Genomic DNA, 19,188 nt, shown 5'->3' with positions numbered 1-19,188 from the left:
TGTGGAACTTTAAAAACATATCCAGAATATGACCTCATTAATCTCATCATGACCTTCTAGAAACTGCTACCATTGGGTCTTTCAGGATAATAGTAATAATATTTGTATTTTTTGCTTCAGTGCTTGCATTGACAGCACAAAGCCTTCAAGGTTATTCTAAACCCAGTTGATGGAGTAATCCTTTTAAAATAGGAGACAAAGTTGTGCCAACCTCCCAACCTGGAAACAGGAAATGGGGTGGGTGGTGCTGCTGGCATTTGTTGGGCAGAGACCAGGGATACTTCTCAATATCCTACGATACCCCTCTCCTGCATCCTAAAATTTGAGAACCTTGCAGCGACGTGCAAAGATGGGTCCCCACCATGACTTCGGTGGCCCCACCTCCTACTACTCTCCCTCCCTCCCTCATCCACAGCCACTCTGGATGCCTAGGGCATTCCAGGAATGCTCCTCCCTCAGGGTCCTAATACCTGCTGCTCACTCTCACTGCAAAGCTCTCCCCAGCTATTACCAGGTTCTAGAAACAATCCTCTCCCCTCCCTTCTTGAGGTCTTTGCTCAAACGTTGCCTTCTCAGAGAAGTCTTCTCTCACCACTTTATCTAAATTGCAACTCCCTACCCCAAGCACTAGCTACTCCCCTCTAATGTTCTTCATAACGTTATGAATTTGCTTTCTCGGGCTGCTTTAGCAAATCAGCACAAACTGGGTGGTTTAAAACCAACAGAAATATATTTCTTCATAGCTCTGGAGGCCAGAGTCTGAAATCAAGAACAGATGAGCTGCCTCCGAAGGCTCTAGGGGAGGATCCTTCCTTACCTCGTGCAGCTTTTCACCAAAAGCTGGCCTTCCTTTGCTTGAATCTAAATCTTCCTTTAGGCTGAATCCCATCTTGAAGATGAGCACAGCACACAGATCTTTCTTTCTCTACATTGTCTTGTCCTCTGTGTGTGGCAAATGTCTCTCTGCCTACTCTTTTTAAAAAAACTATTATTTTAGGTTCAGGGTTACACGTGCAGGTATGTTTAGGAAAATTGCGAGTTTCAGGTGTTTGGTATACAGATTATTTCATCATGCAAGTAATCAGCATAGTACCTGATAAGTGGTTTTTGAATCTTCACCCTCCTCCCACTGTCCACCCTCAAGTAGGCCCCAGTGTCTATTGCTCCCTTTTTTGTGTGTCTATCTGTCCTCAATGTTTAGCTCCACTTATAACTGAGAATGTACAGTTATTGGTTTTCTGTTCCTGCGTTACTTCACTTAGGATCATGGCCTCCAGCTCCATCCATGTTAGTGCAATGGACATGATCTCATTCTTTTTTATGACCGCATAGTATTCCAGGGTGCAGATGAACCATGCTTTCTTTTTCTGGTCTACCAGTGATGGATATTTAGGTTGATTTCATGTCTTTGCTATTGTGAACTGTGCTGCAGTGAACGTATGTGTGCATATGTCTTTATGGTAGAGTGATTTATTTTCTTTGGATGTATGTGCAATAATATCTACTTTCTTCTTATAAGGATACACATGATTATATTTAGGGCCCACCTGGATAATCCCATTACCTCAAAATCCATAATTGCATTTTCAAAGAGCCTGTTTTCATATAAAGTAACCTTTCCTGGTTCCAGGTATTAGGACCTGATATCTTTGGGGATAGGAGGGCATTATTCCATCTACCAGACCACTTATTTATTTTTCATATTGATTGTTCATTATATCTTCCCTTAGTATAATACAAAATTCACTGAGGATACGAGTTTACATTTTTTCTTATTCTTTCACTATATTTCTCATCTAGAATATACTAGAAGCTCAATAAAGTTTTCAATTTTTTTTTTCTTGAGTGAAGGAATGAACATTTACAAATGAAATGTGTCACTATTGGTTTAGAAATACCTTAATGGAGTAGATTTTTTTCCTTTTTCTTGCTGCTTCTTTTTTTTTTTTTTTTTTTTTGAGACAAAATCTTGATCAGTTGCCCAGGCTTCAGTGCAGTGGCATGATCATGGCTTACGGCAGCCTCAATCTCCCAGGCTCAAGTCATTCTCCCACCTCAACCCCCTGAGTATCTAGGAAAACAGGTGCATGCCACCCTGCCCAACTAATTTTCTTTTTAATTTTTAGTAGAGATGAGGTCCTACTATGTTGCCGAGGCTGGTCTCAAATTCCTAAGCTCAAGCAGTCCTCCCGATTTGGCCTCCCTAAGTGCTGAGATTACAGGTGCATGCCACTGTGCCATGCCTGGGGTAGATATTAATTAAAGTAAAACCTCAGTGGATTTGACTGAGGTCAAAGATTGATGGTACTTCTGAAAAGATTATCCAGAAGGTAGCACCAGGAGAAAAAGAGTTGCCAAATAAAAAAGAGAGATGAAGACATCTCATAGATGCCTACTGTGAACTCACTGGATTTGCAGAAGCAGAAATTCAAGAGAATAGGAGAGAGGAAGAATTAATCGTCAATAATTTAATCGAATTTAGAGAAGACTGGAGCTACAGCTCCCACCTGGATCACTACAAAGAAATTTTCTTATTTTTATGTAATTTTTTGAGACACGGTCTCACTCACTCTGTTGCTCAGGCTGTAGTGCAGTGGTGCAATCTTGGCTCACTGCAGCCTCAACCTTCTGGGTTCAAGCAATTGTCCCATCTCAGCCTTCTGAGTAGCTGGGACTATAGGTACACATCACCACACCCAGCTGGTTTTTTGTTTGTTTGTTTGTTTTAAGAGATGGGGTTTTGCCATGTTGTCCAGGCTGATCTCAAGCTCCTGACCTCAGGCAATCTGCCTCCCTCAGCCTCCCAAAGTACTGGGATTACAGGTGTGAACCACTATGTCCAGCCACAGAGAAATTTTCATCAGACTTACACATTCAAGCCGTAACACAATAAAGACAAGAGACCCAGACAGAAAGAAGGGAAACAGAATGTATTATTTCTCACCAGTTAAGGAAAACACTTATAGTAAAGAAATTTCAATCAATCTGAAGAGCAAACCAGAAGGTAGGAAAAACAGTCATTTATTATTTTTAAAAAATCAAGTGCTGGGAAGAACGTGAAGCAAGAGGAACTCGGAGGCGGTAAGAGTTTTCATGGCTGTACAGATTTTGAAGAGCAACAGGAGCTATCTGGTAAAGTTGAGGGCATGAACACTCTTCCACTCTGAAATTCTGTTTTTTGCATATTTTCAAAAGCATACATGCAAAAGACTGTTTATTGCAGAATTGAATGCAAAAGTAAATTATATTAAATATTCAACCTAAAACGGGTGAATGAAAGAGTCATGCATGAATTATAACCCAGCAGTGAAAAGTGAATGAATGAGAGCTCAATAATCAACATGGGGGAGCTTCAAAAACATGGTGTGGATCAAGGCATTGTGGAGCACATAGAAGAGAATACAGTGTAAAGTTTAAGGCATGCAAAAGATGCTAAATACATGTGCAGATGCAAGCTGTGTACATCAAGTGTGTAAGTGGAGTGTGACAAACACTATTGTAAAAGTGTAAAGCAGTGCATGGAACAGATTAAAGGATTAATTCAAGAGAGGGATGAATTACTACGAGGTGGAGGGGAGTGAAGGTTGGTTGCAAAAGTATACACAGGAGACTGCAGTCGTTAGTAATATTTTATTTCTTCCCTTAAGTGGGTAGATCATTATGTGAAACATTGTAGCTTCTATGTCTGAATTTATTTCTATGTGATACTTATGTAAAATAAGTAAATACACAAAGGGAGAAACGTGCGCAAAAATAAGTATATTTTGTTCCTATGGAGGTTTTATCTTTTCTGCTTTCCTCAGAATTTTTAATGACCTCATAACATTTTTTTTTTATGTTGAGGCAAAACGTTTTCCTTCACTTTGCAGTGTCCGAGGTGGTTGGTCACTGAAAACATCTGGAGAAGAGGGCAATGTGGACAGATCTGTATCCCAAGTGTGGATGGTCTCAGCCCAACACTACCTGAACCATGAAAACGTATTTTTATCTCTTTAACAGAATGCAGTCTTAACTTGGTTAAAAAGAAACCAGCCTGCCTTGAGAACCATGCCTCTGAGAACCATGAAGGGTTGTGAGGAGTACAGGAAAAGTTCATGATATGCACCAGTTTCCTGAATATCACTGGCTCACATAGCAAAGTCATTGATAAGCAAGAGGTTAAATGAATTATTTTGATGTAGAACAGATTGTGGTTGGGAGCACTTGAATACTGTGTAACCAGTTGGATCCAGCAGGCATTCTGTATTAATATGATTCATTCCTTTGTAAATTGCTTACAATGCGTATTCCAGCTTTGTATTGATAAACCGCAAGCATCAGACCTCCTATACGTAATTCCTCTGTGCACCTGATTCTCATAAATCCAAGAGAAGCCCCCGAACACATGGCCTTTGCTAGCACTCCGCTGCTGCAAAATCTAAGGCAACATTCTTTAATTTTTGTTTATTATTATTATTATTATTATTATTATTATTACTAGAGACAGGGTCTCACTGTGTAGCAGGGTGTGATCATGGCTCACTGCAGCTTCGAAATCCTAGGCTCAAGCAATCCTCCCACTTCAGCCTCCTGAGTAGCTGGGACTACAGGTGTACACCACTAATTTTTTTTATTTTATAGAATTAGGGTCTTGCTACATTGCCCAGACTCATCTTCAACTCCTGGGCTCAAGCGATCCTTCCTCCTCAGCCTCCCAAACCACTGGGATTACAGACGTAAGCCAACCCACCAGGCCTAATAATATTTTTAATAGACAAATCATAATTGTATACATTTGTGAGGCACAATGTGATGTTTTGCTATCTGTATGCATTGTAGAATGATTAAACTATTAACATATCCATCATCTCATTTACTTATCATTTTTTGTGATAAGATGTTTGAAATTGAATCTCTTACCTATTTTGAAATATGCAATAAATTTTTGTTAACTGTAGTCATCTTGCTGCATAAGAGATCTCAAAAACTTATTCCTCCTGTCTATCTGAAACTTCATACCCTTTGGATAACACCTCACTATTTCTTCCCTCCACTGCTCAACAAGGCAACATTCTTGAAATGAGATTTTTTTGTTGAGCTTTGCAAAGGTGGAAGCAGTCTGGATCCCTGTCAAGGCGGAAACAGCTGTCCCAGAAACTATCTTTGCTTGGCCAGGCGCGGTGGCTCATGCCTGTAATCCCAACAACACTTTGGGAGGCCAAGGTGGGCAGATCGTTTGAGGTCAGGAGTTCGAGACCAGACTGGCCAATATGGTGAAACCCTGTCTCTAGTAAAAATATGAAAATTAGCTGGGCATGGTGGCAGGCGCCTGTAATCCCAGCTACTCTAGAGGCTGAGGCAGGAGAATCACTTGAATCCTGGAGGTGGAGGCTGCAGTGAGCCGAGATCCTGTCACTGCACTCCAGCCTGGGCAACAGAGTGAGAGTCCATCTCAAAAAAAAAAAAAAAAAAAAAAGCCTTTGCTTTAGGGCAGATCCGAGTTTAAACTGTGGATCCCACTTCTCATCATGAATTTGGCCCAATCTCTCACCTTTCTAAATCTCAGTGTGTTCACATTAGATCCGCAGCCAAACCTTTCCTTCACCCTTCTGGTCTGAGCCGCAATGGACCATCTCTCTCCGGATTTCTGCAGAAGCCTCCCCCAAACCAAATACCCTCAGCACAGCAGCCGAAGGGAGCCTTTGATTGGGAAACCCTGTTCATCTGATGATGCCAGCCCTTGACTCAAAACACTGCAGTGGCCACCATTTCTCTAGAGTCAAAGCCAGAGTCCCCATGCGGTTCTGAGGCGCCGCCCCCATCAGACCTCCTCCACCTCTACTTCACCTCTGTGACTTTATTTCCTCCTGCCGATGCCCCTAGCTCCTCCTCCCCATTCCTGGAAGGAGTCGGACCCCCCTGGACTGGCTGCTCTGGTCTGGCCTTTACCGGGACAGAAGCATGCCTCTCCCAAGCAGCCTGGCTGGCTCCCTCCTCTGCCTCAAGTCTTGCTCCTTTCCCCCATGCCGTCTCCCTTAAAAACCTTACTTAATCCTGTCACCTGGTGTCCACCCCCCATACCCAGCATTCCTGTTCCTTTTCCCTGTAGAAGACAAGGCTTCAAGCATAAGCGGGCCAGCTCCATGCAAAGGCTGGAGTCAGCACAGGCCCGATGGCTCAATCCATGCTCCCTCTCATCACCCTGCAGTCTTTTACCTGGTGTTGGCTCCACATGCCACCTTTGGGCATGCAATTTGAGAGACCGTTCCTGAATGCACCATTGCTCCTTTGAAATGTTTATTTATGGTCCATGCAGGCCGCTGACATTAGCATCCTTTCCTGGCTGTGGACCACTAATGTATCTTTAAAATTAACCTACAGTGCGGGAAAGAAAAATGGTACTCAGTGGTTAGACTGGTTTCATAAAAAATATATGAAAATTAAGTGGAAGAAATTTATCAGAGACCTCAAATTACATACAACTTTATTAATTCATTTATCCAGTTATAGTCTCAACCATCTTATTTACAGTTACTCCCTCACTGATTTCTCTCCTCTCCTTTTCTTTTCCTTCCTTCCTCCCTTCCTTTTACCTTCTTTTCTCCCCTCCTTCCTCCCTTCCTCCCTCCCTCCCTCCTTCCTTTCCCTTCTCCTCCCTCCCTCCCTTCCTTCCTTCCTTCCTTCTTTCCTTCCTTCCTTCTTTCCTTCCTTCCTTCTTTCCTTCCTTCCTTCCTTCCTTCCTTCCTTCCTTCCTCTGTCCCTCGCACCTTCTTTTCGTTTTCCCCCTTTCCTCCCTTCCTTCCTTCCTCCTCCCTCCCTCTTTCCCTCCCTACCTCCCTCCCTCTTTCTTTCTTTCACTTACCTCATGTGTGCCTCTAATTTAAGCTAAAAAGAAAATATAAATTAATGAGTTTTTACTTCGTTCAAAAGCTTTTGGTGAGATTTTACATTTTAATAGTGTGTGTGTGTGTGTGTGTGTGTGTGTGTGTGTGTGTGTGTGTGTGAGAGTATGCACATATAAGCCCACACAAGTTTGTCAGGGAGAACAGTGGTTTTCTTGTGGTTGATAAAGGAAAACAGTCCTAAACCTACAGACACATGAGGCCTCCTCAGCGAGCCAACCCCAGGACACGAAAATGCAAAGCAGAGAGGGCAAATCTATCTTTGGGAGCCCAGAATAATAATTTTTAAGCTGACAGCATTCTGAAAGGTGCCTTTGATCTAATGATGCAAAATACTGGGGAGGAGAGATGCCTGGAACGGCCTCCTACAATTTCCCACAAAAATTACTTCATAAACTGAACGGTTGAGAAAGAGATTTTTAAATAAAAGAATATAAAGGGATCAAATTATTCCCATCCTGCTCTCCAGAAATAAATTTTAACAGTTAGTTGTGTGTCTCTTCATAAGTGTTCTGGGCTTTGCATATATGTATTTATATATGAGATATGATGGAGTACAAATGGGACCTGTCTACAGTCATTATTTTGTAACTTCTCCTTTATTTAACATTATCTATTGGCATTTTAAATTATCATCACACTGAAATGTACAGGAACTCAGTATGAAGTACCAGAGGATTTAATGTCCTTCCTTCCTTCCTTCCATCCTCCCTTCCTTCCTTCCACCCTCCCTTCCTTCCTTCCTTTTTCCCTCCCTCCCTTCCTTCCTTCCCTCCTTCTTTTCTTCTTTCCTTTGGTGGACATTAACTTTGTTTCCAGCTTCTGCTACTAGAAAAAAAACGCTGTGAAATATAATTGTATGAACCTGTTTGTACATTTGGTTGAGTGCAGCTGTAGCTTAATTTACAGGTTATACTATGAAAATGACATTGTTATTTCAAAGGGCATATACATTTTGAATGTTGAACAGGAACAGCCAAGAACCATATTTTCAAGGGTATTTGAAATGTGTTAATCTTTGCTAATGTGATGAGTGACAATGGGTATCCCATTATTTTAGTTGGTTTTTCACCAGTTTTTAGTCCACTGAGATTTTGTTAAGACTCAGACAGCTCGTAGCTTAAGACTGTATCCCCTGGGCTGGATACAGTGGCTCATGCCTGTAATCTCAGTGCTTTGGGAGGCTGTGGTAAGAGGATTGTTTGAGGCCAGTAGGTCAAGATTAGCCTGGGCAATGTAGCGAGACCTTGTCTCTACAAAAAGTTAAAAGAAATTAGCTGGGTATGGTGGCACACACCTGCATTCTCAACTACTCAGGAGGCTGAGGCAGGAGGATAGCTTGAGCCCAGGAAGTTCAAGGCTGCAGTGAAATATGATAGCACCACTGCACTCCGGCCTGGGCAACAGTGTGAGACCCTGTGTCTAAAAAAATAAAATAAAATAAAAATAAAAAGACTACATCCCTTAGCAAGGGTCTGGACTGTAGATGTTCTACAGTTGAGTAAGCCATGGCTTTAGAAACCAAGTGAGTTGGTACCCTGATATATTGATGTTCTCTATTGGAAATTAAAGATCCAACGTCAGCTCTCAAATCCCACTAGCTGCCAGATGTTTCTGTTCAAGTCTTGAGTCTTGAACTTCAGATTTCTTTGTGATGTGCTTTGTGAGTTTCTTTTCAGGTCTGTCACTTGGTGCCTCACTTCTAGCACTCTGGGCTCCAAGAATAGTGAACTTAAGTCTCTACTCAAGTCTTCAGCTCTTAGCATGGGTGGTTTCTTAGTTGGCAATAATTTACCTTTATGTTGGATAACTCTTACCTATTCAACAAGATTCAGCAGAAAGGTCACCCCCTCAGCCAGACCTTCTCTGAACACCCAGCAGCAATATTCTTTGCTATTTCTATGCATAACCTCATACTATAACCTTTGTTCTATTGACTTGTGGGTCTCGCTCCTAGACCAAAGGTTTCCCATGAGGGAGTGTGCTTCTCAGAAGCACACAAAACCAACTAAAAGAGGATGGGAAGACAGAATTGGAACTCAATTTGTTTTTCCCATCATTTAGTGATTCCCAGTTTTGTGATTGTGTAATGGCTAAGAACACACGTCTTGTGTGAAAATCCATGCTCTACTCCTCCCTTGAGTGTAGGCCGTGCTTCGAGACTTATTTCCAAAGAGTACAATGTGCAAAGGAGAGGAAGAAGTCATTTTACAGTGGATAAACCTGACAGTCATGGCCTCAGCCAGGTGACCACGTCAGCATCATCAGTGGGAGGTCAGGGATTCTCCGGAGTGGGTGCTTCCAGACCTCACCAAATTGTCCTATTGGTTTGAGCCATAAAGTTACCTCAAACTGTTACCAAGCACCAATAGGAGATTTGTCAAAGGTCAGGGGCACCTCCACTCATGTTGGGAATAACACTCAAAATCCTAAGGAAATTGAACACTGAAACAAAGGAATCTTAGCAAAGCAATTTTACTTCTGCGCAGAGGGGTGCTTCTCCTTGGCCAGTCACCATGAGAGCACACCTGAACAAAGGGACATGAAAGCCTTTATTCCTGATGCAAGTCCTGCCCCGGTATCCTTTCCCCATTGGCTGGGGTCGGGTGGCACAATTTGAACTAATCTGGGTTGGCTAAACATTTGAACTCTCTTTAGATAAGGTGGGCGCGTAAGGGAGAGAGGGGAAAAGGGGAAGGGCTGTCTGCAGTGAGCCAGAGAGCTAGTCTTGCTTCCAAATAAAGAAAGGAATGTGAGCTGATACTGATAAGCCTGGTACTGTGGTGTGTCCGGGCATGTAACAAAGGCAGAAAGGAAAAAAGAGAAAAAGGAAAAAGGGGTGTGTGTGTGTGTGGGGGGGGGGGGGTACTATGAATTAAAGAATAAAGGATTGATCAGGCTATTTGAAGAGAAACCTCATCATATCCCACAACTCAGAATCCCTCCATGGTTACGAAAATGTGAACCCCGGATATTTGAGACAGGTCTGAGTTAATTTAGAAAGTTTATTTTATCAATGTTGAGGACGCGTGGCCATGACACAGCCTCAGGAGGTCCTGACAACATGTGCCCAAGGTGGTCAGAGCACAACTTGGTTTTATACATTTTAGGGAGACATGAGACATCAATCAACGTATGTAAGATGAACATTGGTTTGGTCCGGAAAGACGGGACAACTCAAAGTGGGGACAGGGCTCCCAGGTCATGGGTAGATAAGAGACAAAAGGTTGCATTCTATTGAGTTTCTGATGAGCCTCTCCAAAGGAGGCAATCAGATATGCATTTATCTCAGTGAGCAGAGGGGTGACTTTGAATAGAATGGGAGGCAGCTTTGGTCTAAGCGGTTCCCAGCTGGACTTTTCCCTTTAGCTTAGTCATTTTAAGGGCCCAAGATATTTTCCTTTCACATAAGTCGTGTTGAGAGTCGAACCCTTAATGTGATGTGAGGAACACGGCACTTTGCCTCTGTGGTCTTTCTCCCACAAACACCTAACCTTAGTCTAATCATGAGAAAGGTGCCAGATAAGCCCAAATTGCAGGGCATTCTAAAAAATACCTAAACAGTTCTTCTCAGAACCATTATGGTCATAAAAAGCAAGGAGAGTCTGAGAAACTGTCACAGCCAGAGGAGTCTAAGGAGACTTGATGACTCACTGCAATGTGGTGTCCTGGGTGAGATCCTGGAATACAAAAGGGACATCAGGGAAAATCTAAGGACATTGGAATAATGTCTGGAGTTTACTAAAAGTAATGGGTGACTTCGTTGCAACAAATGTGTCATGGCAGTCCAAGATGCTAACAGAGGGAAAGGGATGTGGGGTAAACAAGAGCTCTCTTTAATAGCCTTTTCAATATTTTGTGAACATAAAAGTATTCCAGAATTAAAAGTTTAAGCCTGTATCTCACTGCCTACGTGACTTTGGGCAAGTCACATAATCCCTTTGTGCCCTGGTTTTCTCATCTTCAAAATGGGGATAGTATTAACATCATAAAGGGCTTAGAACAGTTTCTGGAAAATTGTCCAATAATATAAAGTAAATAAGCATAAACATGTTGCTATAAATAAGCATAAACATGATGTGATTGCTTCCTATGTTAGGATTGTGCAATTCTAATGTCTAAGAGTGTGTGTCTGTGTGTGTGTGTGTGTGTGTGTGTGATGTTTCTCTATATTGCCGAGGCTGGACTCAAATACCTGGCCTCGAGTGAGCCTCCTGCCCCAGCCTCCCAAAGTGCTGGAACTACAGACTTGAGCCACCTGGTAGGAGATAATTGAATCATGGGGGGCAGTTTCTTCCATACTGTTCTTGTGGTAGTGAATAAGTCTCATGAGAGCTGATGGTTCTATAAGGGGAAACCCCTTTTCCTTGGTTCTCATTCTCTCTTGTCTGCCACCATGTAACACATGCCTTTTGCCTTCTGCCATGATTGTGAGGCCTCCCCAGCCACGTGGAACTGTGAGTCCATTAAACCTCTTTTTCTTTATAAATTCCCCAGTCTCAAGTATGTCTTTATTAGCAGCGTGAAAATGGACTAATACAGCAAATAAACCTCCTAATAAATAAACCTCCTAATAAACCTCAACCTCCTGATTGAGACTTGGCTCAGTCATTTTCTTTGATTTACAGGCATTCAGTCTCAGATTTCACAGTGACATTGATAGCTTGAATCTGTTTGTTCAGCTGAAGACCACCTGTGTCATCCTGTGCCACCTGTGCTGTTGCACCACCTCTCTGAGGGTGCCTAGCTCTGGGAAGAAGGTAGCCCCCCATAATTCTACAGCTGGTGTGCATGCTGGGATGACAGCCACACCCACTGGCCACAGGGATATAAAAATAGGTTGGCCATCTGACTAAGACAGCTGGTTTTAAAATTATTTCTTCTCCACCTACGACCATGTTCCTCCTTCTCAAATATGATTGGTCGACTCATTAAGCCACCTGGATCCAACAAGACAGGAGTGCACACCCAGTGGTAAAAAGTGCTGAGAAATAAATTCTCCAAAATTCTTCGAAGGGGAAATTTGCCTTTTTTGAAGTCAAGATCCTTAACAACATGTTAGATTTCTTCCGTGGTAATTGGTCTTTTTAGTTAGTCTAAATTTTCTTAATTTATAAATTTATATTTTAAGCATGGATTTTATACGGATTTTAAAACTTAATAGGATAGTGTTCTACTAAGTACTTCTAAGATTCTGTCATGTCATCCTTATCTGTAATTATAGCCCATTTATCAGTTCTATTGTTTTCTACTTTAGCAATCTCTCTTTCTCTCCATCTCTATTTTTATCTTTTTTTCCTCTTGAACATTTTTAAGAGGGAGTCAGAGATTTATACCTGAATCTGTTTATCAGTTTTATGATTTTTTCATTTTGTCATCCATTAAATTTTACCTGTGTGTTAGCATTATTTCTTCTGCTTTCTCAAGAAAAATTTTCAAATATATATACCTTTAAAAAATTACATAATCATAATTTATCACACTGGTATAAGTTCTTTCGACCCTTTATTTAGCACTTCTCCTCTCATGCCTTACTGCCTTTCATAGTAAATTGTAAAAAAAATTGAAACTGATTTTAATTGATTGGTCTCTTATTTAATATCATTTAATTGATTAAATGAATCGACTTCAATTGATTGGGCTCTCATTTGATTGGAGCACATCTCCAAGTGTTTATGTATTTCCAGGAAGGCTTCCTGAGTAATATGTTTTCAGTGTCCTTACACATTAAAAAAATCTCCCTTGGCTGGTTTTAGATGTGTGTGACATTTCTATAACTGTGTGCTTTATGACCATCTCAACTTGAGAAGAAGAAAATGTTAAATCATACCAGGATTTGCTTTAGAATATATATGTTTTCCTTTTATTTTTACTTGACAGGTAACAATTGTACATATTTATAGGGTACAGAGGAATATTTTGATACATGTATACAATGTGTCATGTCAAATCAGGTTAATTAGCATATCTATCACCTCAAACGTTTATCATTTCTTCGTGTTGGGAACATTAAAAATCCTCTCTTCTAGCTTTCTGAAAATACACCCTAAATTATTGATAATCGTGGTTCACCCTACAATGCTACAGCACACAGAAACTTATTCCTCCCATTTAGTAGTAAGTTCATATCCATTAACCAACCTCTCCCTGGTCTCCCCTGCTCTCTATGCTTCCCAGCCTTTAGTAGCCACAGTAGAATGTATACTGTTAACATATGTACCAGAGGCCATGTTGGGACACATGGCCATACCCATTTTAATTCCTAAGTGTTGTTACAACGTGTCACCTTCAGCATGATCAAGAAGAAGGGCCACTGATGTTCAAACCTGCTACTTCTCTAAAGTAGGAGAAGTAAGGCAATGAGAAATAAACCATCCTGTGAAAGGTGAGAGATTTGAGAAGGGAGGAAAAGAGGACACGTTCCTGCTTGCTTTGCGTGTTCACGAGCTGCAGGGAGGATTATAAAGTACCTTCATACAGGTGCAGGTGTCTTTTTGATACAATGATTTCTTTTTCTTTGGGTAGATGCCCAGTAGTGGGATTGTTGGATCGAATGGTGGTTCTATTTTTAGTTCTTTGGGAAATCTCCATACTGTTTTCCATGGAAGTTGTATTAATTTACACTCCCATTAACAGTGTATAACAGTTCCCTTTTCTCTGCATCCTCACCAACATTTGTGATCCTTTTGGCTTTTTAATAATGGCCATTCTTGCAGGAGTAAGATGATATCTCATCATTGTTTTAATTTGCAAGTCTCTGATGATTGGTCATGTTGAGCATTTTTTCATATGTTTGGCCATTTTTATGTCTTCTTTTGAACAATGCACTATTCACAATAACAAAGATATGGAATCAACCTAAGTGTCCATCAGTGGATGATTGGAGAAAGAAAATGTGGTATATGAACACCATGGTCTTAAGAGAAATAACTCAGAAACAGGAAGTCAAATACCACATATTCTCATTTATAAGAGGGGGCTAAATAATGTGTACAGCTGGACATAGAGTGTGAAATAATAGATATTAGAGACTGGGAAGGATAGGAAAGTGAGAAGGGGGTGAAGGATAAGAAATTATATAGTGGGTATAATGTACATTTCTCAGGTGATGGATACACTAAAAGCCCAGACTTCACCACTATACAATGTACCCATGCAACATAACTGCACTTGTATCCACTAATATATACAAGACAAGACAATATATGCCTCCACTTTATCATAACCTTGGGAATTCCTCATCCATCCTGTAGGGATGATATTCTGAGAATCAGTTCCATTCTCTCTGCCCTCCCCTGGTGGCATCCTTGGGGATGAAACACACCTGTGCCAGTTCTATCACCATCCATGGCCATGTCATTGGGGACCAACCATGCTTGACCCAAGAGGAAGCATTTACAGACCATGGGCATGCGATGAAAATTAGGGGGAAGGACGGTTAGCAGTTGCCTCTTGTTCCATTGCCAGTTTGTTTTATTTAAAAAGAACTTCTTTTTCTTTCAAGTACCTGGTATTAAGAGTGCTCCATGCTGCCAGACTGCAGGGTTGGGTTGATTAGAAGAGACTTGTGAAAAGGTCTTCTAACTCCTTCAAGCCATATTGATAAGCTGCAGTTTCTCCGCAGCTCATGGTGGATGGGGGGTGGGAACCCTCACTCTTACAAATATTTCTCCAAGATTTAACCAAGTGAGATCAAAAAGCCATCTGGTTAAACAATCCTGCGTACAAGAGCAGTTCTTACTTTAATTTAGAACACTGCTTATTGCACAAATTATTAAAATATAAAAACTGGGAGATCAAATGGAGCTCAATTAAGATAAGTCCTGAAATCACAAATTTCACTTGACCTTGCAACGAACATATGCTAGCAGGATTTTCCTACTTTTTTTTGGTTCCCCCACCCTTTCCTCCTTCCTTTTTTTTTGGAGAGAAAATGAGTGGTTTCTAATTCATGTTTTTGTATTTTTCTTTCCAAATATCATGAAAATGTCATGAAGAATAGAAAAGAGAAATGAAAACTGTACAGCATACAGTTGCAAACAGCAGCAATTCATAAGTTTTATGAAGTATATAAGTTTGCTCATTTTAGTAAATGCATAATGAGATGGTTTTATTATTCCTTGACCTTTCAAGGTTTGAATTTATTCACTTTATTGTTTGACATATTGTAACTCAGGCAATATGTTTTTGTAAGAAATTCTGAAATTCTGCCTTTTTCCATCTCTGCCATGGGATGTGACTTTTGACATTATTGCACATTAAATTACATTATACGTGAGGTTGCTTTTATTTGGAATTGTTATATTTTAGGCAGTGTCGTTTAATGGAAATAAAATGTAAGGGGAAAAGATTAAAATGCAAGATAAAATAAGGCTAATCTTGGAATAAAACAGTAACAGATTTCTTTCCAATTTTGAATTAAATCTGCCATCGACATATTTTGCTGAACCCAATCAACTGAGCTTCTTAAATTAAAAAAAATCTTTTTGAGTAATATGGGGAACATTCATAAATCCAACGCTCATGTTTAACGAATACTAACATTTTTGCCGTATTTACCGAAGCTCCAATTTTCCCCAGGAATAAAATATAACATATACAGTTGAAGCCACACTTACAGTTTACTTTTTCATCCTCCCTAGAAATACCCACTGTCCTCAAGTAGTGTCAAGTAGTGGAGAATCTATCTTTCCAAATCAGTCAGGCTTTTTTTGTTTGTTTGTTTTTGGTGGGGTTTTGTTAGGTTGCCCAAGATGGACTCGAACTCCTGGGCTCAAGGGGTCCTCTCTCCTCCTGCCTTAGTCTCCTGAGCCAATCTGTAGTATAGCTTTCTCTTTTTAACAAAAATGCATAAATAACTATATATTTATACCACTTGTTTTTTTCTTCTGTCTTTTTTTTTTTTTTTTTTTGACAGAGCCCCTCTCTGTCACCCAGGATGGACTGCAGTGACATGGTCATAGTTTATTGCAACCTCAACCTCCTGAGCTCAAACAATCCTCCAACTTCTGCCTCCTGAGTAACTGGGAATACAGGCATGTGCCACCATGCCTGGCTAATTTTTTTTTATTGTTTTTAGAGAGACGGAGGTCTCACTGTGTTGCCCAGGCTGTCATGTATGCTTTTTTGAGATGTATCCAGGTTCACATATGTACATCTATTCATTTATTTTTCACTGTTGTACATATGCCCTGACATTAAGGTTATTGTGGTTTTTATTTTAACTGCAAATGATACTTTGTGTATTGTGGGTTATTTATGAGCTTTTTTTGTTTGTGTGTATGAAACTACTAGTTTGTAATATCACAATGAGGTACATTTGCAACTTTACTAGGTATTTCCAAAATAGTTTAACAGATTTACAGAATTATCTAAAGAGTGTGAAAAATTTCATTTTCCACCATCTTGAAAACACTTGGTGCTATCCTATCTTGTAATTCTTTTAACCATTCTAATTGGTATGAAATGTTGTTTAAAGGCATACTTTCTTAATTTTTAGGGTTTGAACAAATTTTCATATTTTTAGTTGTTCAATCTCCTTTACTCTGAATCACCTTCTTATATTACTTGATCACTTTGTTCTAAGTCTTCTGTTTCCTTATTAATTTGCAGGACTTCTTGTGGGAGTAGGAAATAATCCATTTAGGGTTTGATTCCTTTTAAACATCTGTTCGTCTGTGGCTTATCTTTTAGCGTGGTTTCCAATGTCTTCTCTTATACAGAAACTTTTGACTTTCTTGCAGTTTGGTACTCCAATATTCTCCTTTAAAATTTATGCATTTAGTATCTTCAGGAAACTTTCCCCAGTCCAAGATCATAAAAATATTTTAATGTACTTTGTTCTAGTTGTTTGGGCATTTTCCTTTTAAATTTATATATATATATATATATATATATATATATATATATATATATATATTTTTTTTTTTTTTTTTTTTTTTTTTTTTTGAGACAGTCTCACTCTGTGGCCCAGGCTGGAGTTCAGTGGTGTAATCTTGGCTCACTGTAACCTCTGCCTCCCGGGTTCGAGTGATTCTTGTGCCTCAGCCTCGTTACTACCTGGGATTACAGGCGTGTGCCACCACCTCTGGCTATTTTTTGTATTTTTAGTAGAAACGGGGTTTCATCATGTTGCCAGGCTGGTCTTGAATGGCTGACCTCAAGTGGTCCACCCGCCTTGGCCTCCAAAAGTGCTGGGATTACAGGCGTGAGCCACTACACCCAGCACAAATTTAGATTTTTAATCCGCCAGATTTTTAATTCTTTTTTTTTTTTTTGGTAGTGTGATGAAGGGATCTGCCACCCTCTTCCCCCCATTTCTATACACAATTGCTTGTTGACTAGCCTGTTCCTTTCCCACCGTTGTACACCAAATTTCTGCCATATTGTCAATGTCTTTTTATATATTCCTCTATTTCCTGTCTCCTTATTCTGCTAAGTGTAGTCTATCCAGTGTTCCACCAATCTTTCTAATGTCTTGCTATTTACTAGGAGATGTCCCCATCTTTATTAGTATTCTTCAATATATTATTAGCGATTCTTGGCCACTTACATTCCATATGAAATAAGAATCAACTTGTCCAGTTTAAGGATATTGTGTGCTGTATTGTGATTTGATAGGTGATTTCCATGGAATATAGAGCTTAATTTAAGGATGACAAACATTGTAAAGATATTGAATCTTCCCTTTAGTGAACATGATGCACCTATCCATTTGTTACATCTTCTGTTATGTCCTATAACACATAAAGTTATTTCTCCTCATAATGGGCTTTTAGGTCTTATGGTAAGTATATTTTAGATACTTTATATCTGAAATGTTTTGTTTTTTTCCATTGCCCTCTGTTCTTTTAGAACCACAACATTTGGAGATTACCAACATGGTTTTCAGCCCTCAGCTTTGGTGAGACTTCTTCCTTTTCATTCTTTTCTGGGCAAATCTAAACCTTTGGAGAAGTAGATGAGTGAAGTCAGTTGCAAAGGTAAGAGAGATATTCTGGGCTCTCCTATAACCTCTTTTAGGACAGAAATGGTTGGCAGGGACGTCTACCAATCATAACACCTTCACCTCACTTGGGGTGGGTTCCATGAGCAGATCGCTTTCTGCTGTGTTGCAATTGCTTTCCATGAAAAGCTGGCATAATTCCTTTTTTTTTTAATTTTAATTTTAATTTTTATTATTATACTTTAGGTTTTAGGGTACATGTGCACAATGTGCAGGTTTGTTACATATGTATCCATGTGCCATGTTGGTGTGCTGCACCCATTAACTCGTCATTTAGCATTAGGTATATCTCCTAATGCTGTCCCTCCCCCCTCCCCCAACCCCACAACAGTCCCTGGAGTGTGATGTTCCCCTTCCTGTGTCCATGTGTTCTCATTGTTCAATTCCCACCTATGAGTGAGAACATGCGGTGTTGGGTTTTTTGTCCTTGCGATAGTTTACCGAGAATGATGTTTTCCAATTTCATCCATGTCCCTACAAAGGACATGAACTCATCATTTTTTATGGCTGCATAGTATTCCATGGTGTATATGTGCCACATTTTCTTAATCCAGTCTATCGTTGTTGGACATTTGGGTTGGTTCCAACTCTTTGCTATTGTGAATAGTGCCGCAATAAACATACGTGTGCATGTGTCTTTATAGCAGCATGATTTATAGTCCTTTGGGTATATACCCAGTAATGGGATGGCTGGGTCAAATGGTATTTCTAGTTCTAGATCCCTGAGGAATCGCCACACTGACTTCCACAATGGTTGAACTAGTTTACAGTCCCACCAACAGTGTGAAAGTGTTCCTGTTTCTCCACATCCTCTCCAGCACCTGTTGTTTCCTGATTTTTTTAATGATGGCCATTCTAACTGGTGTGAGATGGTATCTCACTGTGGTTTTGATTTGCATTTCTCTGATGGCCAGTGATGATGAGCATTTCTTCATGTGTTTTTTGGCTGCATAAATGTCTTCTTTTGAGAAGTGTCTGTTCATGTTCTTTGCCCACTTTTTGATGGGGTTGTTTGTTCTTTTCTTGTAAATTTGTTTGAGTTCATTGTAGATTCTGGATATTAGCCCTTTGTCAGATGAGTAGCTTGCAAAAATTTTCTCCCATTCTGTAGGTTGCCTGTTCACTCTGATGGTAGTTTCTTTTGCTGTGCAGAAGCTCTTTAGTTTAATTAGATCCCATTTGTCAGTTTTGGCTTTTGTTGCCATTGCTTTTGGTGTTTTAGACATGAAGTCCTTGAAAGCTGGCATAATTTCTAAAGGAGGATTTCTCACAGAAACTTTGCAAGCCTAGCTTGTGTTTTTC

General features: G+C 40.2%; 1 long non-coding RNA gene across 2 annotated transcripts in view; it reads left to right on the top strand.

Annotated features, from left to right (window-relative positions):
* LOC134736072 (uncharacterized) overlaps window positions 1-18,871 on the top strand; it is a 260,798-nt gene extending 241,927 nt beyond the window's left edge. Inside the window, exon 4 of one of the 2 annotated variants that reach the window (XR_010119767.1) lies at window positions 17,736-18,871. This is a non-coding gene — a long non-coding RNA (uncharacterized lncRNA). The remainder of the gene's footprint in view (window positions 1-17,735) is intronic. The other variant, XR_010119768.1, reaches the window with a different exon arrangement.
* The last annotated feature ends 317 nt before the right edge of the window (window positions 18,872-19,188 follow it).

The sequence above is a fragment of the Symphalangus syndactylus genome, chromosome X (genome assembly GCF_028878055.3).
Source record: "Symphalangus syndactylus isolate Jambi chromosome X, NHGRI_mSymSyn1-v2.1_pri, whole genome shotgun sequence".
Classification (NCBI taxonomy): domain Eukaryota; kingdom Metazoa; phylum Chordata; class Mammalia; order Primates; family Hylobatidae; genus Symphalangus; species Symphalangus syndactylus.
Note: the sequence above shows the minus strand (reverse complement) of the source record. Positions and strands in the feature narration are given on the sequence as shown.